A 12,484-nucleotide genomic window follows, 5' to 3' on the forward strand; every position below is an offset into this window, starting at 1 on the left:
AAGTGTTTTTCTTGAGTAAAGTAGTCTTTTAAGCTAGTTTTATGTATTTTCAGGTTTTAAGGGCAAAGTATGCAAAAGGATGCATTTTGGAGCCTTTTGGAGCAAATTAGAGCTTGGAATGGACATCATATGCTTGGAGCCAAGAGGATGGACGAAAATGAAGATTTGAAGATGATGTTTCCTACTTGAACAAGGTTTCCTAGTTGAAGTAGGAAAGCCCCTAATGGAAATAGGTTTCCTAGTTGAATTAGGATTCCTAGAAGAATGAAGATTCCTACTCAAACAAGGTTTCCTACTTGAAGTAGGAAAGTCAAAATCCAAATGGTTTCAAGAGAAGCAACAAAGAAGTTTTCCAAGTCCAAGAAGGAAAAGGAGTCCAAGATGAAGAAGGAATGATGAAGACAAGGTTTCCTAATCCTAATAGGTAAAGTTTCCAAGTACAATGAGGAGTCCTTATCCATTTAGGACACCCTATCCTATCCTTGCCGTGGGTTTTATCCAATTCCCCTTAGTTTTAGGGCTTTCTAGAAGCCCTAAACATTATCCCTAAGCTTTGCCGCACCCTTATCCCTTTTTCCCTACAAATTTGGCACTTAAAGCATGATTTTAGGAACCTTATCTTATCTCCTACAAAGGTGGCGCCCAAACCCTTCTAGAAATCTGATTTCCCTTGCCTTGCAAGGCATTCTAGAAACCTTATCACCTTATCCCATACCTACTGCACCTAGGAAGCATTATCCCTCTCTATTTCTGATTTCTAAGCCTATTTCCTAGTTGATTTGGGTTATTCAAGTCCATATCTGATTACCCTAGGGTTTTTAGTGCCTATAAATACTCATATTAACCCCTAGATCAGATCACCACCTCTCATACACCTTCAATCACTCCAGAAATTCGTCCAAACCTCTCTACACCCTTGCCGCAGCCACCAAACACCTTTCTCCCTAGTTTTAGACCTTTGCCGCACCATCCCCTTCCCCTAAACACTACTGCATCCCTCCATAACCATACATCCATACACCTAAGGCCCGAAAACCTGTCCCTAGACCCTTGCCGCACCAAGGAGGAGAAGAAGGAAGCTCGGAAGTTCATGCAATTCAAGTTCGCGTGGCTGGAATTTCTAGGTGTTTCTTTTCCTTTGATTTCAATGTTTAATTTCAAGTCTCTTTGTTTTGTGCGTATGAGGAACTAAACCCCCCCTTGGCTAGGGGGGGGGGATTCGAAACACATGTTTATGCTTACAATATGATTTGATTACTTCTAATTGCGTTTCATGAGTTGTGAATTCAATTTACTTATCTATGTGAATTACATTGATTTGTGTGTGTTGGTTGAGAGTGCACGCTTAATTATCATGCATAAATTGGATGCTAGGATATAAGGAAATTTCACCTAATCGTTATGGAATTATATTCACAAGTAGTAAAGGTTGATGATCTCAATCGCGTTAAGTAAATTCTTGGCATAAGTTTCATGCAATCATAGTAACAAGTGCTTCGTCAATGCTTATGGTTTTCATAGAGCTTAATGATTCTTGCTTGGATCTCTATTATGCAATCATGTAGGGGACTTGTGGGGAATGTTTTGGGTTGTCGTATGCAATCATCCAATTCAATAACGTTAGGAAAATCTGAGGGTTAATTAGTGCAATTCACGGTTAATCTGGGGCGTTGAGAATTCATGGTTTATTGAAAAGCAATTAGAAATCGTTTTGTGTGCAAGTATAACATGTGTGGAGATGAACCCCTTAGCTAGCTTCCCATCCATTCATTAAATCCAAATTCGTTTAAAATCTGTTTGTTTTACAAAGTTTTAAGTTTTGTTTTTAAATTCGTCCAAAACCAATCCCCCTTTACTTTGTTGAGTCATAGTAGTTAGAAATCACTTTAGTTTGTGTTTTTAAGTGTCTTAGGTCAAGTTAAAACCAATTTTCGTCCAAAGTTGTGTCTAGTGTTCAAAACTGCCCAGATTGTGTTTTTAAGGCAGTTTTGAGTGTTTTGGGGCTGTTTTGAGTCTTTTGGTTTGTTTTGGTGTTTTAAAGTTTAGTTTTGCATTCTTTGAGTCTAGTATAGTGTTTTATATTGTGTTTCTACGTTTTTGAGTCAATTCCAAGTGATTAACAATCCCTCCTAATCCCCGGTCCAGAACAATCCCTACTTACATTCTTCACTACAATTGATAAAAAGAGGGTTTAATTTGTGTGCGTATAATTCTCACATCAAACGACGAATTCCTACTCCAACGATGAATTCTTACCAAAACGAGGAATCCTACTCAAACAAGGATTCCTACTTGAAGTAGGAAAGTTAACCCTAAGTTTCCCGTTTTGGTAACCTTTCCTAATCTAAATGTTTATATTTTCTAGCCACTTTATAGGCCTCGTATGCACTTTAGGACCCAAAACAAAGGCCCTAGCCCAAATTCTAGCCCTAAGCCGTGCCTTTCCCTTTCTTTCCTTCCCTTGCCGTGCAAGGGAGGGCACTTTGGTCCCATTTTATGCACAAAAACCCTAACCCTAAACCCTAGCCGCACCTATTAAGCCATTCCCTTTAATTTCTGGTTTTATTTCCTAAATTCTAGCAGCCTTTAATTTAATTTTAGTTAATTATAATAAGCTAGGGTTTATTTTCTGAAACCCTACACATTTTACAACCTAGCCGCACCCTAATTCTCATGCATTCACATTCATTTATATTTTTCATCATCCATAAACCCTAATAACCCAAAAATGCATCACAGCCGCACCTAATATTCACCCTAACTCTAACAGGCAGCCACCTTTCCACCCTTTTCATTCACAAGCCGTGCATTCCATCACACAACAACCTAACAGCCGCAAGTTCCCATCCATTGATTTTCACCCTAATAATTCACAAATCCATCTCAGCCGTTCCCTTTAATTTTAACCCTAGTTCCACTAGCAGCCGCACCATACAATCTCACCCTAATTCATTCAGCCAATCATCTCCTATTTCCCAAAAACCGTGCATTCATTCAACCTAATTTCTCCCATTCTCTCAAACAGCCGCAGTCACCATCACCCAACCTCTCCATCTCCCCCCTCGATTGCAGCCACTTCCAAGCCTTGCCACAGCCATTCCACCACTCTCCACCACCTTACACACCTTCCTACACCACCCCACAACCTTGCCGCACCATTAAACCACCATAAAACCATCCCTAAACCAGAAACTCATCCCAAATCATCCAAAACCCTCTCTGCCGCAGCAAGGAGAAGAGGAAAGAGGAGCTTCGACGCGCAGAAATTCAAGTGGATTCATTGGGCGTTCTAGGTGTAATCAATCCTTTGTGCTTTATGTTTAAATTCATTTGTAATTCTCTTTTTGTGAACATGAGAGGCTAAACCCCCTAATTAGCTAGGGGGTGATTCGAAACCATGTTTATGCTTGCAATATGAATTGACTACTTTTGGTTGGAATTTCATGAATGGTGGATTCAATTCGTTTAACTGTTTGATTGATAACTTATTTGTGTATGTTTATTGAGAGTGCACTCTTAATTTTCATGCATGAATATGACGCTAGAATATAAGTGAGTTTCACCTAATAGTTATGAATTTATATTCACAAGTAGTGGAGGTTGCTTATAAACAATCGCGTTAAATGAATTCTTGGCACTAGTTTCATGCTCATCATAGTAACGAATGCCTCGTCAACACTTATAGTTTTCATGATGCTTAATGATCTTTGATTGTATCTTTATTGTGCTTTTCACGTAAAGGACTTTTGGAGAATGTTTTGAATTGCGTTGCGCTAACCCATCCAATTCATTAACTTAAGGAGAACTTGACGGTTAATTAAGCGGACCTAATTAACCCGGGGTGTTGAGTTTCATAATTCATCGAAAGACCAACTGAAAATCAAAGTGTATGCAAGTGTGACATGTGTGGAGAAGAACCTTCTAGCTAGCATTCATCCATATTTTCATTACATTCATATTTAGAATCTGCCCTAATTTACAATCTGTGCATTTTAATTAATTTCGTCAAAAACTCAATCCCCCTTTACTTTTGTGTCCAATTTAGTTAGAAAGTGTCTTAGTTTGTGTTTATAAGTGTTTTGATTCATTTTATTACCCAAATTCGTCCAAATTCACCAAAGTGCTCAAAACTGCCCAGAAAGTGTTTTTAACGCAGTTTTGAGTGTTTTGGGGCTGTTTTGAGTTTTTTGATTTGTTTTAGTGTTTTATTGTTTAGTTTTGCATTCTTTGAGTCTAGTTTAGTGTGTTAAACTTTATTTTACGTTTTTGAGTCAGTTCCAAGTGATTTTACAATCCCTCCTAATCCCCGGTTAAGAACGATCCCTACTTATTCATATACTACAATTGTCACAAGAGGGTTTTAATTTGTGTGCTTACTTAGTTCGCATCATAAGGCATGTTACTACATTCAAAATGTTGTTTTAATTGATTAAATGGGAGCTAGTGTGTGGTAACTATGGTCAAGTATATGCTCGAGGGTAGGGATAACTAAAATCTATGTGAGTGGTAATCTTTAATATGTCATGTTGCATTGGAAATCCCCGAGACAATTGTTGGAAGGTTTAGATTGTGTTTTGTTTGTTTTATTTATTTCGTTTTGCTCGAGGACTAGCATCCATCATCCATTGGTTTTACTTAAATTCGTCCAAAAATCTGTTTTAAGTTTTAAGTTACTTGTTTTCTTTTAAATTCGTCCAAAATCAAATCCCCTTTTCTTACTTGTTCCAAATCTGTCCAAAAGTGTGTTTTAGAGTCTTTTGAGTCAAAACTAATTGTATTTTCGTCCAAATTGAGTCCTAAGGTCTAAATTGAGTCTTTTTGGTTGTTTTGAGTCATATAAGTTAGTTAAGAGTCTTTTGAGTTTATTTAAGTGTTTTAAAGCATATTTTCACATCTTTGAGTCAGTTTTCATTAGATTAGGAATCTGATGCGAGAATTATACGCACACAAATTAAACCCTCTTTTTATCAATTGTAGTGAAGAATGTAAGTAGGGATCGTTCTGGACAGGGGATTAGGAGGGATTGTTAATCACTTGGAATTGACTCAAAAACGTAGAAACACAATATAAAACACTTTACTAGACTCAAAGAATGCAAAACTAAACTTTAAAACACCAAAACAAACCAAAAGACTCAAAACAGCCCCAAAACACTCAAAACTGCCTTAAAAACACAATCTGGGCAGTTTTGAACACTAGACACAACTTTGGACGAAAATTGGTTTTAACTTGACCTAAGACACTTAAAAACACAAACTAAATTGATTTCTAACTAATTTGACACTCTAAGTAAAGGGGGATTTTGATTTTGACGAATTTGAAAACAAAACTTAAAACTTTGTAAAACGAACAGATTTTAAAACGAATTTGGATTTAATGAATGGATGGGAAGTTAGCTAAGGGGTTCATCTCCACACATGTTATACTTGCACACAAAACGATTTCTAATTGCTTTTCAATAAACCATGAATTCTCAACGCCCCAGATTAACCGTGAATTGCACTAATTAACCCTCAGATTTTCCTAACGTTATTGAATTGGATGATTGCATACGACAACCCAAAACATTCCCCACAAGTCCCCTACATGATTGCATAATAGAGATACAAGCAAGAATCATTAAGTTCTTTGAAAACCATAAGCGTTGACGAAGCACTTGTTACTATGATTGCATGAAACTTATGCCAAGAATTTACTTAACGCGATTGAGATCATCAACCTTTACTACTTGTGAATATAATTCCATAACGATTAGGTGAAATTTCCTTATATCCTAGCATCCAATTTATGCATGAAAATTAAGCGTGCACTCTCAACCAACACACACAAATCAATGTAATTCACATAGATAAGTAAATTGAATTCACAACTTATGAAACGCAATTAGAAGTAATCAAATCATATTGCAAGCACAAACATGTGTTTCGAATCCCCCCCTAGCCAAGGGGGGGTTTAGTTCCTCATACGCACAAAACAAAGAGAATTGAAATTAAACATTGAAATCAAAGGAAAAGAAACACCTAGAAATTCCAGCGACGCGAACTCGAATTGCATGAACTTCCGAGCTTCCTTCTCCTCCTCCTTGGTGCGGCAAGGGTCTAGGGACAGGTTTTAGGGCCTTAGGTGTATGGATGGATGGTTATGGAGGGATGTAGTAGTGTTTAGGGGAAGGGGATGGTGCGGCCAATGTCTAAAACTAAGGAAAGGGGTGTTTGGTGGCTGCGGCAAGGCTGTGGAGATGTTTTGACGAATTTATGGAATGAATGAATGTGTATGAGAGGTGGTTATCTGATCTAGGGGTTAATATGAGTATATATAGGCACTTAAAACCCTAGGGTAATCAGATATGGACTTGAATAACCCAAATCAACTAGGAAATAGGCTTAGAAATCAGAAATAGAGAGGGATAATGCTTCCTAGGTGTGGCAGGTATGGGATAAGGTGATAAGGTTTCTAGAATGCCTTGCAAGGCAAGGGAAATCAGATTTCTAGAAGGGTTTGGGCGCCACCTTTGTAGGAGATAAGATAAGGTTCTTAAAATCATGCTTTAAGTGCCAAATTTGTAGGGAAAAAGAGATAAGGGTGCAGCACCTTCTTAGGGATAATGTTTAGGGCTTCTAGAAAGCCTAAAACTAAGGGGAATTGGATAAAACCCACGGCAAGGATAGGATAGGGCATCTAAGGCTTCTAGAAACCCTCCAAGATAAGGTAAAGTGCATGGCATCCCTATAGGATTAGGATAAGGTGTCCTAAATGGATAAGGACTCCTCATTGTACTTGGAAACTTTGCCTATTAGGATTAGGAAACCTTGTCTTCATCATTCCTTCTTCATCTTGGACTCCTTTTCCTTCTTGGACTTGGAAAACTTCTTTGTTGCTTCACTTGAGACCATATGGATTTTGACTTTCCTACTTCAAGTAGGAAACCTTATTTGAGTAGGAATCTTCATTCTTCTAGGAATCCATCTTCAACTAGGAAACCCATTTTCATTAGGGACTTTCCTACTTCAACTAGGAAACCTTGCTCAAGTAGGAATCATCATCTTCAAGTCTTCAATTTCGTCCATCCTCTTGGCTCCAAGCATATGATGTCCATTCCAAGCTCTAATTTGCTCCAAAAGGCTCCAAAATGCATCCTTTTGCACACTTTGCCCTTAAAACCTGAAAATACATAAAACTAGCTTAAAAGACTACTTTACTAAGGAAAAACACTATAAATGCACAAGAACAAGCTAAACTAAGGTGCATAAATATGCTCCTATCAAATTCCCCCACACTTAGCTTTTGCTAGTCCTCGAGCAAAACAAAATGAAACAAAGTAAGTAAACGAAGTAAAATGAGTAAAACACAACCTACACCTTCCAACAATCGCCTCAGGGATTTCCAATGCACATGACATGTTAAAAATCATCATTCCCACAGATTTTAGCCATCTTTACGCTTAAGTATTTACTTAATCATAGTCACTACTCATTAGTTCACAAATAACCAATTTAAAACATGATTTGAATGTAGTAACATGCCTTAGAGAATTTCCTCAATTCCTTACTAGATATGCGCTCAATTTTCACACAGATTTTCTGACTACACACCCTATACTAGTTATATGTGAGAAGATAGATGTAAATATGAAAACGAATGCTCACATATATGTATGACAAAGAAAGCACTTTTCGGAGTTAAATAGCATGTTTATCAATATGATCTCATGAATGGAATGCTACTACTTAGATGTGAGAACCAGTGACACCATATGCTCGTACCAATTTTAAACCCCACAAATTGAAACACATAACACTCAAGATTAAAGTCAAGGGTTGTAACGGGGCTAGGGGTATTGGCTAACAAAGAAAGGTAAAGGATAAAACAAACGTTCTTTAAAGCAATAGTAAGCAAAGTAATGAATTTGACACTTAAACTCTCTTCAAATGGCCGAAATCAATTAGTACACACAAGGGAAGATTCAGGCAACATTTAGGGTCAAATTCACTCTTTTGGACCCTTCCTTCAACAACCAACACTTGTGAGTTCATTCTCACTTATTTTTCAACTCTTTTTCTTTCTTTTCAACACTTTTCTATTTTCTTTTGATTTTTCTACGAATTTCTCTTCTTTTCTTCTTTTTTTTTTTTTTTTTTTTTTTTTTCTTTTGTTTTTTCGTGCCCTATCATCTTCCCCCACACTCGTTTCCTGCCATAAATTGACCAAAGGAGTTCATCCTAAGTCGTGCTTTACTATCCTTTAAGAACAAAGGTATGGAAAGTCCTAATCTAGGCTAGGTGAGGATAATGTGGCTAACAATGAAAATAGGCTAAATAAGGCTCAAAGGGGTTTAAACCTACAATACAAATGACAAGGGTGGATTCGGCTATTTGGCTATGGTGGTGACTACTACACAACTTCATCTTGTTATGTGTTATGCAATTCAATAACATGTTTTGAATGAAATTGGTATGAGTTCTAGTATTTGGAACTATAGTGATGAAACGCCTTCTAAGTAGTAACCAAGCAACGAATAATGAGATCATGCAACGACTTTAGAAAACAAGAATGCACAGATTTGACCTCTCCAAATAAACGTTTGGGCTCAAGTCTCACAAGGTTGTAGCATTTGTTTGAGTTCCTTCCTTCAAGCATGTTACAAAAACTAATTTTTTTCTTTTTGATTACATGTGAAGTCATAAGTTATAACCACAACCAAGCATAAACAAAGAGTAAATCAAACTTCCATCCGTGTTAATCATTCTCTTTAACAGTCATGCAATTACAAACCGAATCCTCATCATTGTGTTGGAAGGTACCCTAAGACACAAACACACAAAAACAACTTAAAACAACTCTTTTTGGGTTTTCAAAACAATTTTTTTCATTTTTTCTGGGATTTTCGGATTTTTAGAACAACACATACTACAACACACCAAAACAGCCTAAAAACACCTAAAAACAGCAAGAAACAACATTTGAAATTATGGGTGACAAAACCCTACGAATTTGCATCAAAACACTTTGGTTACCCCCCCACACTTAAATCAAACATTGTCCTCAATGTTTCAAGCATAGACTCACACAAATAACAAACAAACAAACAAAACAACATCTAACAACCTAACATGGCAGAAACAAAATCAACAACAAAGAGAAGAGTTTAGGAACGCAAATCTGGAATTGGAGTGCTTTCTCGGTCTTCCTTTGTTGAATGCATGGGTTGCCTCCCAAGTCGCGCTTGCTTTAACGTCGTACAGCCGGACGAAGACCTCATTTTAAGCTCCCTTAGTGCCCACGGCATGGAGGTGATCTTTGAATGGGAGGTGATACTTGAAATGATCCGGTAATGGATTAAATTCAAGATTGGGTGCCTGAATCATCAACAACCTATTAGTATAAAACGAATTTGAAATTGGAGGAGGTGGCTTACCTATGTCCTCCAACAAGAACTCAAGGATAAACACATCTTCTTTGAATGTTTCGGGAACTTTGCACTTGGCCAGATTTGGTGTGAGGATTGTTCCTTGTCCTGTGTCATAAAATTCAACTTCTTTGGGGTTGTTTGTCGCAAGAACATCCTCTTTGATGAATTCTTGATATTCCCTACTTTTCACCTTTTGAAGGGCTTCCAATATGTCTTTTTCACTTTCTTCTTCCTTGGAATTCATGAACCTGCAAGGAATAGGGACATTTGGTGGAATGGGGTTAGAAATAATTAAATTTGGAACAACCTTACCTATGGTGGGCGAATTGGGATCTTGAGGTGGCTGCGGCAAAGGTGTTTCCACCCTTGTCGTGGTTTTGTCCAACTCCTCTTCCTCAAATTGTAATCTTTCATCTTCCTTGTGATGTGATTTTGATGGTTGAGGGTCCGTTCCAACCTCTTTGCCACTTCTTAACGTGATAGCATCGGTGGTTTCAAATCCTCCCTTCAGATTTACAATGGTTGAACTAGGGAGTTTGCCTTGGTCACGAAATTGTCCTACGAACTCCGCTATCTGCCCAATTTGCTTCTCCAAGTTGTCCACCCTCTTGTCTTGGATTTGCCTCTCTTTGTTTTGAGTTTGGACTTCCTGCGTCAAAGTAGTAAGTAATTGAAAAATCTTATCATTATCACTTGAATTACCTACATAGCTTTGGGCAGGTTGTGGTGGCTGCATAGGTGTTGTATAGAACTCCCCATATGGTTGCCAATATTCTCCTTGTTGAGCCTCCTTGACTTGGTTTTGTGAGCCCTGCACCGAAGAAATTAATTCATTAAGAACTTGATTATAATCTATTGACAAACCTGAGTTTGGTTGGGCATATTGTATATGAGGTTGTGGTGGATGCATAGACGTTGAATAGAACTCCTCATATGGCTGCCAATATCCTTCTTGTTGAATATGTTGAGGTTCCCACCACATAGAGTTTGAATGATCACTCCAATCTGAATTATAAGTATTGGAAAACACGTCATTCCTTGATTGATTATGATCAAATGTACCAACTCTTTGCATTTGGGACCTTTCCATGAGCTGTGACAAAAGAGAAGCACTATCAAGTGCCATGTCTTGCTTCTCTAGTACCTAAAATCAACAAAACAAAACTAAAATATAGACAGAAACAAATAAAACTAAAGAGGAAGTAATAATCCAAGGGATTAGCAAAGTTGCTAATCCCCGGCAACGGCGCCAAAATTTGATGCGAGAATTATACGCACACAAATTAAACCCTCTTTTTATCAATTGTAGTGAAGAATGTAAGTAGGGATCGTTCTGGACCGGGGATTAGGAGGGATTGTTAATCACTTGGAATTGACTCAAAAACGTAGAAACACAATATAAAACACTTTACTAGACTCAAAGAATGCAAAACTAAACTTTAAAACACCAAAACAAACCAAAAGACTCAAAACAGCCCCAAAACACTCAAAACTGCCTTAAAAACACAATCTGGGCAGTTTTGAACACTAGACACAACTTTGGACGAAAATTGGTTTTAACTTGACCTAAGACACTTAAAAACACAAACTAAATTGATTTCTAACTAATTTGACACTCTAAGTAAAGGGGGATTTTGATTTTGACGAATTTGAAAACAAAACTTAAAACTTTGTAAAACGAACAGATTTTAAAACGAATTTGGATTTAATGAATGGATGGGAAGTTAGCTAAGGGGTTCATCTCCACACATGTTATACTTGCACACAAAACGATTTCTAATTGCTTTTCAATAAACCATGAATTCTCAACGCCCCAGATTAACCGTGAATTGCACTAATTAACCCTCAGATTTTCCTAACGTTATTGAATTGGATGATTGCATACGACAACCCAAAACATTCCCCACAAGTCCCCTACATGATTGCATAATAGAGATACAAGCAAGAATCATTAAGTTCTTTGAAAACCATAAGCGTTGACGAAGCACTTGTTACTATGATTGCATGAAACTTATGCCAAGAATTTACTTAACGCGATTGAGATCATCAACCTTTACTACTTGTGAATATAATTCCATAACGATTAGGTGAAATTTCCTTATATCCTAGCATCCAATTTATGCATGAAAATTAAGCGTGCACTCTCAACCAACACACACAAATCAATGTAATTCACATAGATAAGTAAATTGAATTCACAACTTATGAAACGCAATTAGAAGTAATCAAATCATATTGCAAGCACAAACATGTGTTTCGAATCCCCCCCTAGCCAAGGGGGGGTTTAGTTCCTCATACGCACAAAACAAAGAGAATTGAAATTAAACATTGAAATCAAAGGAAAAGAAACACCTAGAAATTCCAGCGACGCGAACTCGAATTGCATGAACTTCCGAGCTTCCTTCTCCTCCTCCTTGGTGCGGCAAGGGTCTAGGGACAGGTTTTAGGGCCTTAGGTGTATGGATGGATGGTTATGGAGGGATGTAGTAGTGTTTAGGGGAAGGGGATGGTGCGGCCAATGTCTAAAACTAAGGAAAGGGGTGTTTGGTGGCTGCGGCAAGGCTGTGGAGATGTTTTGACGAATTTATGGAATGAATGAATGTGTATGAGAGGTGGTTATCTGATCTAGGGGTTAATATGAGTATATATAGGCACTTAAAACCCTAGGGTAATCAGATATGGACTTGAATAACCCAAATCAACTAGGAAATAGGCTTAGAAATCAGAAATAGAGAGGGATAATGCTTCCTAGGTGTGGCAGGTATGGGATAAGGTGATAAGGTTTCTAGAATGCCTTGCAAGGCAAGGGAAATCAGATTTCTAGAAGGGTTTGGGCGCCACCTTTGTAGGAGATAAGATAAGGTTCTTAAAATCATGCTTTAAGTGCCAAATTTGTAGGGAAAAAGAGATAAGGGTGCAGCACCTTCTTAGGGATAATGTTTAGGGCTTCTAGAAAGCCTAAAACTAAGGGGAATTGGATAAAACCCACGGCAAGGATAGGATAGGGCATCTAAGGCTTCTAGAAACCCTCCAAGATAAGGTAAAGTGCATGGCATCCCTATAGGATTAGGATAA

Source organism: the organism of the source record quoted next, unplaced genomic scaffold, assembly GCF_019419815.1.
Source record: "Pyrus x bretschneideri cultivar Hongxiangsu unplaced genomic scaffold, Pyrus_bretschneideri_v1 Contig31, whole genome shotgun sequence".
NCBI lineage: Eukaryota > Viridiplantae > Streptophyta > Magnoliopsida > Rosales > Rosaceae > Pyrus > Pyrus x bretschneideri.